General features: G+C 46.1%; 1 pseudogene; it reads right to left on the bottom strand.

The window, feature by feature from the left end:
- Positions 1-2,389: 2,389 nt before the first annotated feature.
- LOC127770776 (probable aldo-keto reductase 3) lies at positions 2,390-12,941 on the bottom strand (annotated as a pseudogene).
- Positions 12,942-15,621: the final 2,680 nt, after the last annotated feature.

Raw genomic sequence — 15,621 nt, 5'->3', positions numbered from 1 at the left:
TCTTTCTTTCTCCTGCAACCATTCACATTACTGGTGATATCTGAGGATGCTGGTGAAACATTAATTTACATCGGAGGCCGGCTGGGGAAGAGGATGCACAACCGAGGGCATGGTCCAAATTGACATCTAACTTTTCAAAGCTTCACCAAAATTCGAGCATACATGGCCTCCTTTCTTTGCTTATCGAGTGAGTCAATGGTGACCGTCTCCATGAGCATGACAACCACCGTCTTCACTCATCTTCTCGCTGCTCAAACCGTGGAACAGAATCACGGCGCTAAGGATAAACACCAACCTTGCTTGGATCTACTGCTCATACCAAGAGACGATGGATTGGAACGGCTCTGATACCAATTGTTATGACCCAAGTTCATGAGAGATCAAATCACACAAACTACCATAAGATCGAATACAATGAGAACTCAATATAATATGGAAAGAGACTAGGGAATCTAGTGCAGAATAGAAGGGGACAAAGGAAGAAGAAGAACAACAGCTGAGGAATCAAATTCAATTCATTTCATTTACTGCCTTATTGAATACATGGCTACGTGGACATGCTATTTAGCCTCATTGCATAGCACTGACAAGTAGACCCATGACACCCTGCTCTCTTTATGTATATAGACGACAAACGCCTCATAATTGTTACCCTTTGTGGTGCTTGCCGTGTTGTTCGAACCCCCTGACCTTAGGGCCCAGGTGTTGTCTTACACCACTGAGCTATGTATCAGTTGACAATTTAATTGAAATCGCTAATCTAAATAAGTGAAAGAAGAATCATTTATTGCAAAGTTACCATGTCCACGTCACTGAAAAAACAAAGGTCGTCAGATCTTCACTCCAGATGATGCGAACCGTTGGATTGTTGCATCGGTGGAATCTTCTTGTGGTCCTTCATGAAACTTCTTTTTGCAAGTAGATCCTTCCACATCCCTACAGCAAAAGAAAAACACATTCCCCCTCGTGTTATTGGTAGGAAACGTGTGGGCGAAAGCAATTCTTTCATTAGAGTTCAGACAAAAAAAATATCAAGGACGGCCATTAGTACTAGTATATTTGAGTCGTGTTGAACGAGTGGTCCAACCGGTCATACTGAGCGAACACTAAATCGAGGGCTTCAACGGTTTGACGTATGGTCTGATCCTCATAACTATGATTCCAGATCATAGTGGAGCCAAAATAGGACTTTAACATGACAGCCATCGTGCCAAATTTTCAGGCACAGGCACGGCCCAACTGCCCGGCTAGGTTCAAATCGGCCTGAGGCTATAGTGTTTTTCGTTGTGCCGGGCTGCCTTCCTTGGGCCTGCCTCGGCCCCAGAATGCACAGCCCATGTCCCAGCTCTAGGCTTGAATACAACAAATTTTGCATCAAAAATTTGTGGGGGGATTTCAAATGCAGTTCTGAGCAATATGGATGAGCAGATAGATTAGTGTTACACCGAAGCAGCGTCAATGAAATTAAGTAGGCATGGAAATGTCCGTGGTGACGCCGAGCTCACCAAGCACGCAATATGGTGAGTATACTAGAAATAACTGAAATTACTTTGTCACCAATTATATTAGAATCCTGTTACTACAGAAACACATAATTTCAAAACACTGTTTTCTTCTGCTTCAAATTCAAAACATATGTACTCAAAATACTATGTATGTTTATGCTTAATTTCCAATCAAAAGTCCAAATAGGAATTCTGGTTGTTAATTATTTGGTAACCGTGCATGTATTTAGTAGATCAATGCATGATTTGATCTAAAAGATGTATAACTGTGTACCAATTAGCACACTCTCCTTTTTTTTTTCTGCTGATCTCTGCATTATGTTTATGGAACCAAATAATTAATAGAAATTTTAGCACAACTCTCAAACCCCAAATTTTTGAACAACGGGATTTTATTATAAGCTATAAAATCTCTGGCAGAGCTAAGATGGAGAACTGTGATTACATACCGTCAAATAAAAGAGTTTACACTATCAAACTATATGGGGAGAGTTTTTTTTTTTACCGCCCATCAAAACTTTGGTACCTCGCAGGAGCAGACAAGTGGCCAGCATCGTATCAAGAATTTGTTCGCAGGCAGGGCTAGCTAGAGATTACGGTGTCGATGCGGGCACGCGAGGACGAGAAGATTGAAAGGCATCGATATACAAGTGCTCATTTGTGCGAGGGAGAGGGCTTGAGTTCGTTTCCAATCGTGCCCCCATTAATTCGACTGTTCGATTTCATCTGGTACCTTGAGGTACTATCTGTTGGACCATAGCAAACCTTGTATAGGGAACATCTCATATTAAGAATTTATTAACACACACAACACAAGTGCATATTGCACAACGCCAAGAAGGATAATGGAGGCATAGCCACACTTGTGTAGTTATCATTCAATCTTATTCCTTCCAGGACGAAAATGGCGGCGTCTCGGAGTCCCTCTAGGTGGTGAGGAAGCTGGCGCGGTACCTGTCCCCGCGCAGCACGTCCGCCGCCGCCAACGACTCGAGCTCGGCCATCTCCTCCGCCGCGAGGCGCACGCCCAGCGCCGCCACGTTCTGGTCGAAGTTGGCCACCTTGGTGGTTCTGGTGCCCGGGATCGGGCAGACGTCGCTCCCCTGATGATGCACCCACGCCAGCGCCAGCTGCGACGCCGTGCAGCCCTTTCCTCGCCGACATCGTGCTCACACGCTCGAAGATCACCGTGTTCTTCTCCATGTTCTCCGGCTGGAATCTTGGTAGATCCTGGAAGAAACAGAAAATGGCCATTCATTGAGTTTGCAAATTTTGGATAGTGTCATGATTGATTTAAGAGAGATGACGATGGTCAAATGGATCGTTATATACTACCTTCGTTTTTTAATAGATGATGCCATTAACTTTTTATCATACATTTGTTCATTTGTCTTATTTAAAAAAATTACATGATTATACTTTATTTTGTTGTGAGTTGTTTTATCACACAAAGTATTTAAGCATGATTTATATCTTATACATTTGATTAAAATTTTATTTATATCTTATACATTTACATAAAATTTTTGAATAGTCAAATATATGTACAAAAGTTAACGGCGTCATCTATTAAAAACACGGAGAGAAAATATATATGGGCAAAAGAAACCTTGCGGTAATCTTGTTCGGACATTGTGGCTACTATTTTTGGGCCACTGGACAAAAAGCCGACAATTCCAATGCCGAGTTCCCTGAAATGTTCAGAAACATATGTCCAATTGAAAATATTATGAAAATTCACTCTGGGCAGATTAATATATATTGTTTGTTATGTTGACCTGCAAGTTGGGATTATGTCTTCTTCAGCATCTCTTGACCACAGAGACCACTCAAGCTGGACAGCTGTGATGGGATGCACTGCGTGTGCTCTTCTGATTGTTGATGCCGACGCTTCAGAGTTCAGACAGTCCAATGTACTTTATCTTTCCCTCTTCAACCAGTTTCTTCAGCTCCCCCATCTGCATATTAACAGATCCAAGTTTGTCGAAAACTTGAGCACTTGTTTCTGCCTATGCAGACTATGATATTCTCTGACTGTTTGTGGAGATTATAGGTACCCCATGCCCACATGGCATGGTTATCCGACTGGTTATAGGGGATAACTTATATCTATGAAATATGTAACGGATCATGACTTGGGTATTACGGTTCCCTGTATATTATGGAACGGCCTAAAGTCCTGGTTTGATAAGATTGTAAAGTAGATTTAGGAAACCGATATCGTATTGGTTAAGGTTTCTATCTTGTAATCCTGCCCCCCATACTATATAAGGTGGGCAGGAGGCCCTCTAGGGGGCATGACACACAACCAAATCGTCAGATCTATATTACACCGACGGATTCAAATCCCCAAACAGGAGTAGAGTATTACCTCTCATTGAGAGGGCCTGAACCTGTCTAAATCCTTTATCTTCGCATCCATCCACTTTTAGGTCTCGTGCGCTACCCCCTTTTATTATTGCCGAATTCATGTTTCGACAGTTGGCGCGCCAGGTAGGGGTGCGTCGAGTTTTCCGTCAACAAGAGCGATGGAACCAATTTTCGATATCACCGGTTTTGTTGTTTCAATCTATTATTATTTTTAGATTGATTTTTACTTCCAGAATAACTTCCTGGTATTTTGTGTTCATGGGTCGGTCGGCTAAGATGGAGGCGAAGTTTTCTGCCGTGTCCTCAAGCGACGAAACTTTTCTCGTGCTTGCGTGACCCTAAACACCAACCGAGCCGACGACATCTGGTGCCTATTGATGGACACTGCTGAGCCTACCAGAAGAAAACACATGCTGACTTGAAGCACATCAACCAACAGGGAGATGCTTTAATATGCACATATGCACAGGGAGATACTCATGGCAAAAGCAGTGATCAATCTTCTTCACATATGCACATACAGCTGTTATATATATTTATATATATGTATATGCTCTCGTCTAATCTGTTGGTCTTCTTTTAAATGCATAAACTTGTGCCGGCGAGTAGATGTCGTGCAATTTCACCCAAGTTTTGATCGTCATGTACATGGTCGCCCAAGTTCTACAGAGTTCCTGGTTGCTTGTGGGCATTAAACTCCGACATCACCAGGATTTTTCCCTTCCAAATTATTGTTGTTCATTAGATTGATCTCTAAATATTAGATTAATCTTTTTTTTATTTTTTGTTGTTGTTACTTGCATATAATTGCGCGGCACTACTGGGGTGATTAATGCCGATCGTGGACGCGAGGCGTCTCGCTATGCTGTCAATCGGCCATGAGCCTACTCTGCCGTCTTGTCTTCGCCACCACCGTTGCTGATGGCAACAACGTCTTCACCGCTGGCTTGCCTCCGTCGCCGCCGACTAGTGTCTCTACCTACATGGCTGGCCTATTATGCCGCTGTTGTTGGGCGTCTACGACTTCACCGTCGTCTTGCCTCCGTCGCCGCCGACTGGTGTCTCCGCCTACACGGCTAGCCTATTATGCCGCTGTTGTTGGGCGTCTACGACTTCACCGCCAGCTTGCCTCCATCGCCGCCGACTGGTGTCTCCGCCTACACGGCTGGCCTATTATGCCGCTGTTGTTGGGCATCTACGACTTCACCGCCGGCTTGCCTCCATCGCCGCCGACTGGAGTCTCCGCCTACACGGCTGGCCTATTATGCCGCTGTTGTTGGGCGTCTACGACTTCACTGCCGGCTTGCCTCCGTCGCCGCCGACTAGTGTCCTCGCCTATATGGTTGGTTAGTTACACCACCTTTGTTGGGCGTCTACTTCTTCGCCGCCGGTCGCCTCAGCTACCTCCTTGGCTGGTGTTTTCGTCGCCATTGATGGACGACCTCATTCCCACATTGGCAACATTTGTCGTCACCGAGGGGAATACAAAAAGCTAAGTCATCATTAATTTTCTTTATATGATATTTTCCTTTTCCTCTGCCTCAGTACATCAACTGGTTCACCGTTGACTAGTGAGTCAGGGGCTACAGATGTTATGTCATATTTTTTCAATAATTTTCGTAATATTTATCTTGATTGCTTGCAACATAATCTGAGTACAAAAGTGCCTATCGAGTTATGGAGTTCTATCTTCCTATGCTTTCCGTTTGGTTTGTCGATGGATAGTTGCCTTTGGGCCGATTCCTAGCATCCGAGGGCTCGTTGGATGGACCGAGTAACGCAGGGTGCTAAGTACTATTTGGAATAAATCAAAAGCATAGAGATAAGATAAATTTATTTTCCGCTCTTAACAATTGCAAAAGTACCGGAGTAATAAATTCTGATTCGTGAAACTTTGTTCCATTAATGACGAACTCATGTCACTCATACGCATGTCTGGGAAGTGCCATAGCTGACTCCCGATGCGTGGGGGCTATGACTAGTCGGGCATAGTGTTTAAACGTAAGGAGTCACTTGCTCGGAGAAATCAAAATTGACAAGAGGAGAAATACATATTTATAAACATTTTAAATTACTTGAATTTTTATCGAGTATTATATTTACATCAGATACTACTCATCCTATATGTTTGTTCTGCAGGATCCAGATCCAGATATGCATCAAAGGGATTCATGGCTTTAAGCTTATCTCCTATGTTACAGGAATGGATCAGTCAGAACATCACCACCGGCTTGCCATCGTCGCCGCCGACAGGTGTCCTCGCCTATACGGTTGGGTGGTCACACCGCCGTTATTGGGCGTCGTTTTCTTCACCGACCGACCGCTTCGTCCGCCGTTGACTAGTGTTTTCTCCTGTACGGTTGGTTGGTCACACCACCGTTGTTGGGCGTCTACGTCTTCACCACCAGTTTGCCTTCGCCGCCGCCGACTGGTGTCTCGCCTACATGGCTGGCATATTATGCTGCCATTATTGGGCGTCTACGTCTTCACCGACCGGCTCGCCTTTGCCGCCGCCGACTAGTGTCTCCGCCTGAACGGCTAGCCTATTATGCCGCCGTTGTTGGGCGTCTTCGACTTCACCGATCGGCTTGGCTTCGCCGCCGCCAACTAGTGTCTCCGCCTGCATGGCAGGCCTATTATGCCGTCGTTTGTTGGACGTCTACGTCTTTACCGATCGTCTTGCCTTCGTCGCCGCCGACTGTTGTCTCCGCCTTCACCGATCGGCTTGCTTTCGCCGCCGCCGATTGGTGTCTCCGCCTGCACTATTGGCCTATTATGCCGCCGTTTGTTGGGCGTCTATATCTTCACCGACCGGCTTGCCTTTGCCGCCGCCGACTGGTGTCTCTGCCTGAACAGCTGGCCTATTATGTCGCCATTGTTGGGCGTTGACGTCTTCACCGACCGGCTTGCCTTCGCCGCCGCCGACTGGTGTCTCCGCATGCACGGCTGGCCTATTATGCCGCCGTTTGTTGGGCGTCTATGTCTTCACCGACCGACTTGCCTTTGCCGCCGCCGACTGGTGTCTCTGCCTAAACAGCTGGCCTATTATGCCGCCGTTGCTGGGCGTTTACGTCTTCACGGACCGGCTTACCTTCGTCGTCGCCGACTGGTATCTCCGCCTGCACGGCTGGCCTATTATGCCGCCGTTGTTGGGCGTCTACGTTTTCACTGACCGGCTTGCCTTCGCTGCCACCGGCTGGTATCTCCGCCTGCACGGCTGGCCTATTATGCTGCCGTTGTTGGGCGTCTACATCTTCACCGACCGGCTTGCCTTCGCCGTCACCGACTGGTGTCTCCGCCTGCACGGCTGGCTTATTATGCCGTCGTTTGTTGGGTGTCTATGCCTTCACCGACCGGCTCGCCTTCGCCGCCGCCGACTGGTGTCTCCGCCTGAACGGCTGGCCTATTATACCGCCGTTGTTGAGTGTCTTCGTCTTCACCGACCGGCTTGCGTTCGCCGCCGCCGACTGGTGTGTCCGCCTTCACGGCTGGCCTATTATGCCACCGTTTGTTGGGCGTCTACGTCTTCACCGACCGGCTTGCCTTCGCCGCCGCCGACTGGTGTCTCCGCCTGCACTATTGGCCTTTTATGCCGCCGTTTGTTGGGCGTCTATATCTTCACCGACCGGCTTGCCTTTGCCGCCGCCGACTGGTGTCTCCGCCTGAACAGCTGGCCATTATGTCGCCATTGTTGGGCGTTGACGTCTTCACCGACCGGCTTGCCTTCGCCGCCGCCGACTGGTGTCTCTGCATGCACGGCTGGCCTATTATGCCGCCATTTGTTGGGCGTCTATGTCTTCACCGACCGACATGCCTTTGCCGCCGCCGACTGGTGTCTCTGCCTGAACAGCTGGCCTATTATGCCGCCGTTGCTGGGCGTTTACGTCTTCACGGACCGGCTTACCTTCGTCGTCGCCGACTGGTATCTCCGCCTGCATGGCTGGCCTATTATGCCGCCGTTGTTGGGCGTCTACGTTTTCACTGACCGGCTTGCCTTCGCTGCCACCGGCTGGTATCTCCGCCTGCACGGCTGGCCTATTATGCTGCCGTTGTTGGGCGTCTACATCTTCACCGACCGGCTTGCCTTCGCCGTCACCGACTGGTGTCTCCGCCTGCACGGCTGGCTTATTATGCCGTCGTTTGTTGGGTGTCTATGCCTTCACCGACCGGCTCGCCTTCGCCGCCGCCGACTGGTGTCTCCGCCTGAACGGCTGGCCTATTATACCGCCGTTGTTGAGTGTCTTCGTCTTCACCGACCGGCTTGCGTTCGCCGCCGCCGACTGGTGTGTCCGCCTTCACGGCTGGCCTATTATGCCACCGTTTGTTGGGCGTCTACGTCTTCACCGACCGGCTTGCCTTCGCGCCGCCGACTGGTGTCTCCGCCTGGACGGCTGGCCTATTATGCCGCCGTTTGTTGGGTGTCTATGCCTTCACCGATCGGCTCGCCTTCGCCACCGCCGACTGGTGTCTCCGCCTGAACGGCTGGCCTATTATACCGCCGTTGTTGGGCGTCTTCGTCTTCACCGATCGGCTTGCTTTCGCCGCCGCCGACTGGTGTCTCCGCCTGCAAGGCTGGCCTATTATGCCACCGTTTGTTGGGCGTCTACGTCTTCACCGACCGGCTTGCCTTCGCCGCCGCCGACAGGTGTCTCCGCCTGCACGGCTGGCCTATTATGCCACCGTTGTTGGCCGTCTACGTCTTCACCGACCGGCTCGCCTTCGCCGTCGCCGACTGGTGTCTGTGCCTGCACGGCTGGTTTATTATGCCGCCGTTGTAGGACGTCTACATCTTCTCCAACCGGCCACCTCATATGACGCCAACTGGTGCTGTCGTCTTCACGGCTGGCCACGTCGCCGCCACCGCAAATAGGCGTCATCATCTTCAACGCAAGCTGTCTACGTCTACTGCCGACTGGTTTCTTCACTTCCATGGTTGCATGATTTTGCCAGTGTTGATTGGCCTTATCGTCTCCACCGCTGGTCATCTTGTCTGCTGTTGACTAGTGCCCTTGCCTCTACGGCTGGTTTATGCTGCTACCACTACTGATGGACGTCATCGTTTTCATTGCTGGACGCCTTGTCTGACGCCGACTAGCTTGTTCACCTCCATGGCTGTGCGTTTTCGTCGTCATTCTACTTCTTCCGTCACCGACTGCTTTGTCACCATGGTGGAGCGACTTCATCTTTATTATCTTCGGCACCGGCAAACTCTATTGCCTCTACTTCGCAAGCTTCGCTACTTCACCAACCACGACGACTACAAGAGTTTCGACATCTCGGCATACGTCACCAAATATGATGCCATGTTATTTTACTACAACAAGTGGTGTTCCAATCTTCAATATTTCTACTCGAACATCCTCAACACATATCTTCACTCAAGCAATGACTACTCGACGACAAGAAGCTACAGTTTTCGACTCTATGTTCAGTTGTTTTCCAACTAATCAAAGAGTCGGGGGCTACACAAATACAAGACTCTCAAAATTCGACAAGCTGAAGCAATCAATTAATCAACCAACAAGTCAACTCTGGGAGTTATTATTTTCGTCTTTGCTTCAGAGCCGGCATTTTACTTCAGCGACTCCAATTATTACACTGGCAATTTTGGATGCTCCATGCCGCCACAATCTACACCAAATTTCTCAAGTTTGAGATTTAATCTACATATTCAATTTGATGGATTATTGCCACTGACATCATCACCTGCACCTCTACTTCATCGGCCCTGACGTCTCCGCCGTTGCTAATGGGTGACTACGTCTTCGCCTCCGGTTGCTTTCGTCATTGGCGACTTGCTATTTCGCCTTCATGGTTGACCTACTACACAAACGCTGATGAGCGTCTTCATCATTATCATTGGCTGCTACACTGCTATTGACTGGATAAACAATACCATCATCTTCATTGACATCCTGTCAAGCCTCTTCAGTATAGCCTACTCTATTGCTATTGATGGGCAACTTCGTCATCATATTTGATCATCTCTATTGCTGCCAATCATCATTACCATCGGTTGTATTTGTCGTCATCGACTATTTCCTGCATTTTCATGATTGGAGGATTTCGCCATCGTCGTTGATGCGCGTCTACGTCTTCATCGTTGGCTTGTTTTCATCGCCACCGACTGATATCCTCGCCTTCACGGATGGCTTATTATGTCACCACTAATGGGCATCTTCATCTTCTTCACCAGCTGCCTCGTTTGTCACCGACTAATTATTTCGCTGCCATGGCTACACAATTTTATCGCTGGGCACCTTCATCTTCATTACTGGCTAACCTGACTGCTGCCGACTGGTTTTTTCGCCTCCACAGCTGTGCAACTTCATCACTTTTGATTGGTATCACTATCTTCACCACCACCAATATTTTTGCCACCTCTGGTGGGCAATAGTATCTTTATATTGGTCGTCTTATCTCTATGCCAACTGCGTCAGCTACCATCAATGGACCATTGTAACTACGACAGAAGGATAAGCTATATGCTCAGGGGCTTACTAGCTCAAACACAAGTATCATACCTTCAATTTGGACTTGTTCCGGATACATGCAACATGAATTCATGATCATGGGTCTATTTTCTATACTCAAAAACTGGACTATTTATTATTCCTCGTAAGGGTTACCAACCGAATACTTGCGCCAGTCGGGATTCAATTATTATATCTATTTTGGAGTATCCCATAAGGGATAATCACTCAGATCAGAAGCTATTCATATGAGCTACACTTGGTCTATATCACCCGGAAGATTTATTACTTGGGAGCATGTTACATGCGTCGTCCTTTAAAGGGTGTCGAAGGCATATTTTTTGGCCTAGGCCTAATATGTCTGCAGCCCATATTTTCAGGTGTGGTCTGTCACATTCTTTTAGGGACTTAGGCACTTTTTGCTTAGGCCAAAGTGCGCGTGATCAAGTGCCCAATACCTTAAAATCCTTTTATACCGTAGTTACTCAACTTTTTATTAGTTGGTACAATGCATCTTAAAAAGGTGCCGAACAATAAAGCTTTATATAGCTGCCCCGCTGACTTTTTTATATAGTCAAGGTGCTGTTTGGGTTTATTGTTTGGATACAATATCATTGCTTTTTGCCACGTAAGTTTGCATTTTTATTGACCAATATTATGGCTTAGGCTGATTATATATTGTGGTCATTTTCCATGCGGTTGGTAAATCCTTTATGAGTTAATTTACTCGGATGTTACACCACATATGCCATATATTTCCAGGTGTGGTGAAATCATGTGTCTTTTAGGGACTTAATCACATCTGTTAAAGCAGTGTGCGCATGGTGTGTGCTCAATACGTTGGAAATTTCTTTATTCATAACATACAAGCTTCTTTATAGTTGTTTTGCTATGTAAATTTTCAATGATGTAGTCAACTTTAGGTTGCACGCATCATATTCTACAAAGTAGTCGGTATATCACTTGGATCATGTTATTCGGGGATTCACACCGCATATGCTATCAAGTCACTTAGTCGACTATAATTATCAAAAACCACTCAGTTGGTTGGATTATTTACTCCTTGACTATATGTTCAATTTGCTCAACTAACCACATAGTCGGGGGCTACACCTATTAGGTGCATCTAGTCGATGCACCTAAAATTTCATTTAATTATTTTTCAGCCCTCCACGGTCTTCTGATTTGGTAAAAGTACTTGGGAGACCATGGCGAAGATGATTTAAGCACTCAGCTTTGGAGTAATCTAGTTCAAGAGAAGATTATCTTTTCGACTGTGAAGGTCTCAGGGGCTAATGTGGAGATTATGGGTACCCCATACCCACATGGCATGGTTATCCGACTGGTTATAGGGGATAACTTATATCTATGAAATATGTAACGGATCATGACTTGGGTATTACGTTTCCCTGTATATTATGAAATGGCCCAAAGTCCTGGTTTGATAAGATTGTAAAGTAGATTTAGGAAACCGATACCGTATTGGTTAAGGTTTCTATCTTGTAATCCTGCCCCCATCCTATATAAGGTGGGCAGGAGGCCCTCTAGGGGGCATGACACACAACCAGATCGTCAGATCTATATTACACCCGACAGATTCAAATCCCCAAACAGGAGTAGGGTATTACCTCTCATTGAGAGGGCCTGAACCTGTCTAAATCATTTGTCTCTGCATCCATCCACTTTTAGGTCTCGTGCGCTACCCCCTTTATTATTGCCGAATTCATGTTTCGATACTGTTGTTCATTCATTTAAATGCTATTTTATTTAAAACTTTTATACAATTATGTAAAAATTGTAAGCCAAGCTTAAAGCACCTTTAAAAATAAACTAGATCATATCAAAATAAATAATAATTATGCCAGTTTCTAAAAAGATAAATGGTTAAATATATATATATATATATACAAATTAAGGTCCAACATTAAAGAAGTGGAGCGAGTTTATATTATACTTTCTTTTCAAACTCATTTTTTTGTGCTTTTACATCCTATCCATGTGTATGGGCCAGGAAGATATATTAATTTCAGTGTTCAGAACATTTTGAAAATCAAACATAGTCAGAAAAGGTAGCGTACCGTGACCTCGATCGGCACCCTGGTGTCGATGCGATGCTGGTATAGTAGAGGTTCGATGCAGCTGACGCTGAGACGACGAAGGCTGCCCTCGCATGCAGCCGCACGTACGCCAGGCAGGGTTTGAAATTTCGGATGGTGACCCCTGATCAAAACCACTAAACCGATATAGTGAACCCTGACGCCGGGTCACCGCGGATCTCCTGTGTGGCAGCCTCAGCGTGTGCGTATCCCAAACTTGGTGGTAACCTGAACTTTCTCCCTGTCGGCACTGCCGCCGCTGCCCAGCTGTTGCACCGCCCTGCCAACGAGGACCTCGTTGGTGTGGGGCCCATACACGTCGGAGGTATCGAGGAGGGTGATGCCGGTGGTGACGGCATGCTGGATGAGCTTTAACCATGTCGGCCTCCGGCTTTGGCAGGCCGTAGTAGGCCGACATGCCCATGCACCCTAGGCGCTGCTCCGACACCGGCCTTCATCCCCTACAACCCTAGCTTCATTCGCGGCACCCGCACCATCGCCGTCGCCGGAGAAGATGTTGCAGCCGCAGACATTGCTATATATGGTAAAGTCTTGACGAGGAGTTGTGTTAGTGATCAAGCCAGCTCGTTAGGCTGTTGGCATAATTTGTAGTGACCGGTGAGCACTGAGCAGTAGTGCAGTTTGGCGCACGTCACCGAATATGCGTCACCCAGCGGCTAATAATCTGACAATTAATGAAAGAATAGTATTACGCAACCCTCCTACTACACGAAGTAGTCCAAGAGGGTCCCGTAATTCTACAAAAGTGGAGACACAAGATATGAGGGTGTGGCATCCTTTCTCATTCATCCATTGCTTTCTCAAGTGTAAAATCCTCCTCTCTACTCCTCTATTTATAGCCATTCCCTCTTCCACCTTCCATGTTTAGTGATGGGCCCAATTAGTGGGTAACCGGGCCGGGCCTTCATGGGCCGGCGGTTTCCTAACACTCCCCCTTGGGCTCTCACTACGTGATGCCTATGCCTCATCAAAACTCCACAAAAACCCAGTGGGAAAAATTGGAGAAAGAGTACATAGCATACGCTTGCAATGTCGCACGAATTGCCTCGTTAAAATCCTTGATAAGAAACTGCTAGGAAAACTTATCCAAGGGAAAAAGAGTACAATCCACCCAATTCTCTGTTCAATCTTTCTAGATTGATTTTGGGTACTTGATTTTCTATATCAAGATTATAGAATGAGTCAGCGAAATTCTCCCCCTGAATTTTGCATTTATCTAAGTCTCATTATTCTGATTTCTCGAACACACCTACTCAAGAGAAGATGTCAATAATGAGTTAGTGGGCAAATCTGCAAGACTTCCACATTACTTAGTTCGTAGCCCCTATGTAATTCATGCACATAGAAAAGCTTGGGGGTTCATGTGCTTAGTGAGTATGCTTCTCACGTAACTCATTTGCATATGTGCGAAATATGCTGCTTTAGTTTCATAAATGGTGGGGTTGAGATAGTTTCCAAATCGCGATTGTTGTCGCGGGTAACCATCTCTCAAAACCATGCCGAGGCTCTGAATAGTTCAAAGATGTTTAGTACGGTTTAGTTCAATTAACCAAGTATTTGTGTGCTGCTATGATACTTGTGTTTGGGAATTCCGTCCCATTTTGGCGATAATTGACTAACCAAAGCTATGCACCATGAACATTTCTAAGTGCGGTTGGACTGATGTACTAGACTTCCATCTGTCGCATGCTTTTAGCTACAAGCGTGAGCATGATTTGGGTTCGGCCAAATATTTCAAAATTAAACTCAAATTCAAAACGAACGAGTTTGCTTCTTCGATTCTTTTCTGGTTTATTCTTTCTATGTTGGTTCGGGACCTAGTACTTGTTCATGTACTATTATGCAAGTGTCCGATCCAAGCTCCTGAAATGCATTCATTGATTCTATCTTCAATGCTTATCAATATTCAGGTTGAGTTCTTCTTTTCAACTTCTAGTTCACTAATTCCATTCAACTCCAGGTTGACTGCCAATGAGTTTTGTTGTCTAAAAAAGACATTGCCCATAAACGGTCTCATTACTAACTTCTATTGATTACATGAGACTCTATGTGAATATCCATGGATATACGAGGAGAGGCATTTTCATATGCTTCATCTTCTTCTTTGCTTAATACTTCTTGATGTGGGCATGTACCAGCGTTAGTGTGCACTCCAACAGCCGGTTTTCTTCCTTGATGGGAAGGTGCGGTACGCCTATTCTGAGGTTCCGTACCTTTTGCCAGATCTCAACTGGCTCCCCTTCTATTTGGTGGGGGTACATTTCGTGACTTTGAGTATGATAGTCCCTCTTGCCCTATTTTCACCAGACGTCTCCAGTTACTTTAGGGGCATGAGGAGCCGGAGTTTCTTGTCCAATTCTTTTTGTTCGAGGCCTCTAGACAAGACGAGGGGTACCTTTCCTTTCTTCGGTATCACCCACCTCTGGTGCATTTCGTTCATGCAACTTAGTCAAACTCTTCGAAATCACAAAAGTATTTACAAAGTGGTTTGGCAATTTTAATTCTTTTATGCAAACTGCATTCACTAGTGCGGTGTAACATGCATTAGTCCCGGACTATCATATTTCCTGACATTTCCTATCTAGGGGTTCATTCTCTCCCCCGAAATGACTGGAAATAATTCTTATTTGTCAAGGAATTTAGGCTTCATAACTATCTCCGTAAAAGGTTTCCGACTTTCGGAGAGAGCCTATTGCAATGCATTATGATAGTGGAATATGCACATAAACCAAACAGATGCAATAGCACTAGTTGCAGGATGAATGTTCATGCCGATGGTCTGAATTTGCTTTCAGAGTCCGCTGTTTTTAGGACTACACGTCCTTTTCTACTGCGGGTATTACAACAATGATATAGCAAATATTGCAATTCATAGCTTATAGTTAGTCCGATTATGCGGATATTTGGTACTTCGTGCTACCAGTTCACCAATCATCAAATGCAATGCTAGCATTGTCCTCGCGGACTTCTGAAGATGATTTAGTGAGTTCTATTGGAGTTCACATGATCTTGCTGGATCAGTCTTGGCAAATATACGGTGTCTAAGAGACACTGGATGTTTGCTGCTTCGGAAGCGCATTTATCCATACAGTACCAAATGGAAGCCACATATATTCTTCGCAATCCAGTTCAGGGATGCTAGAACAATATGCAGTT

The sequence above is a fragment of the Oryza glaberrima genome, chromosome 4 (genome assembly GCF_000147395.1).
Source record: "Oryza glaberrima chromosome 4, OglaRS2, whole genome shotgun sequence".
Classification (NCBI taxonomy): Eukaryota; Viridiplantae; Streptophyta; class Magnoliopsida; order Poales; family Poaceae; genus Oryza; species Oryza glaberrima.
This window is presented reverse-complemented; position numbering and strand designations above follow the sequence as displayed.